We start from the raw sequence: 1738 nt of genomic DNA on the forward strand, positions 1-1738 counted from the left end.
TTGAGTCAAATAATAGTCTAGCTAGACTAATAAGACCATTTTTCCTTGAACACTGTACTCTGGAAGATTTCCGTCAGTTTGGGGAAAACAAAAATCAGAGGTCAGACTGGGAGCGATGACCAGGGCAAATCAGTAATTGTTTACAATGTTCTTCAAGACAGTAGGATATGAAAATCGTTACAAAATGTTACCTGACTTTTCAAAATAAATATTCAGGAAACGTCAAACAACTCCCCCCACTCAAATATCTCATTGTTTATTTAATAGTTTATTTTTTTCAGGGGAGAGTGCGAACACAGTCCCCCACTACCACAAATTATGCAGTCAAGTTTCCCACATTTGGGGAAATTGCAGGGGTCAGCACATCCGGAGTGCAGTGGATAAGCCTCGCCCTGGGAAAACCACCTTCGTGATCATGATATCTCCCCTGCCAGGTAAGTATTAGTTTTTGATTTATACAATGATATTTAGGACATAAATCTTCATGACTCATATCTTTACAGTGGATTATATAATTTATCAGAATAAAATGACAGTTTATGCACTTTACTGCTTTTCGTTTGGGATTTGATATCCAGTCAAATCCCTTGGTAAATTTTTTTAATCGTTTTATTAGGGGCTCATACAACTCTAATCACAATCCATACATACATCAATTGTGTAAAGCACATTTGTACATTCACTACCCTCATCATTCTCAAAACATTTGTTCTCCACTTAAGCCCCTGGCATCAGGTCCTCATTTTTCCCCTCCCTCCCCGCTCCCTCCTCTCTCATGAGCCCTTGATAATTTATAAACTTTTATTATTAGCCTAACATAATTTTTATTTTAACAGCATTAATCTCACTATTACTGATGTATAAAGTGTTAACATATTTTCCTTCCCTTGAGACCAGGCTACAGGCCATAGAGGCCCCAGGACATCTTCAATATACGCTGACATCACAGGCCTCACCAAAGAGAAACTGTTCCCACCATCGCGTTAGGGGCAAGTTAATGAAAAGTTTAACTGGCGTAGCCCTCAAATGATGTGATAAACATCCAAATGGCCCTTGGGAGCTGTGAAGGTTGACCTTGCTATTATTACAACCCCACCATACGGTAGACACTCGCGCAAGGATCCGCGACTGGTAAGAGTTGCTGTTGATTTTGTAAATACACCATAATACAGTCACTTGTTTCATTCAATCATCCCCTAGTGATAGAAATGGCCTAAGAAGCCATTTGAATTTCTGGTTGGATAATTTACCAGGGGTTGCATAACTAAGAAGTGTTCAGACTGGTGTGTATTGACCACACAGTGCGTGTTCGTTACAGAATGCTCCAGGGAGTAAATACAGTAGAAGTTGAAGAAAAGGAAACAAAAAATAATTAAATTACTAGCTATCATATTGTCATCTATTAGAATTGAAAGAGAGCTTAAAGACTGTACATCCTTTTGTTTCCTAGATAGGAGATTGAGCTGTAAAACACTTTTGCTCCTAAGCGTTCACTACTGTGTCTTAAACGCTCAGGGTCTGCTCCCTAAGAATGGTTTCATTGGTCAGAATCAGATATATTTTCCCCGTCTTTGGAAGAGCAAAAAGCCAGGCCCTTGGGACCGAAGTGCCAGCAGCAGCCTCTGGAAGCTGGTCCCCTGAAGAGCACAGCATGAGGTGGAAATCAGTGCCTACTAGACCATCTTTTACCCCAGCAGCCTGTGTTCCCATGGAAATACGTAGTCAGGCTTTGTTGCTG

At 40.4% G+C, this 1738-nt stretch overlaps 1 non-coding gene across 1 annotated transcript; it reads right to left on the minus strand.

Annotated features, from left to right (window-relative positions):
• Positions 1 to 278: 278 nt before the first annotated feature.
• On the minus strand, positions 279 to 442 carry LOC142460510 (U1 spliceosomal RNA). Its single transcript, XR_012786702.1, has one exon. It is a non-coding gene; the product is annotated as a U1 spliceosomal RNA (small nuclear RNA).
• Positions 443 to 1738: the final 1296 nt, after the last annotated feature.

Source organism: Tenrec ecaudatus, chromosome 10 (assembly GCF_050624435.1).
Source record: "Tenrec ecaudatus isolate mTenEca1 chromosome 10, mTenEca1.hap1, whole genome shotgun sequence".
Lineage (NCBI taxonomy): Eukaryota > Metazoa > Chordata > Mammalia > Afrosoricida > Tenrecidae > Tenrec > Tenrec ecaudatus.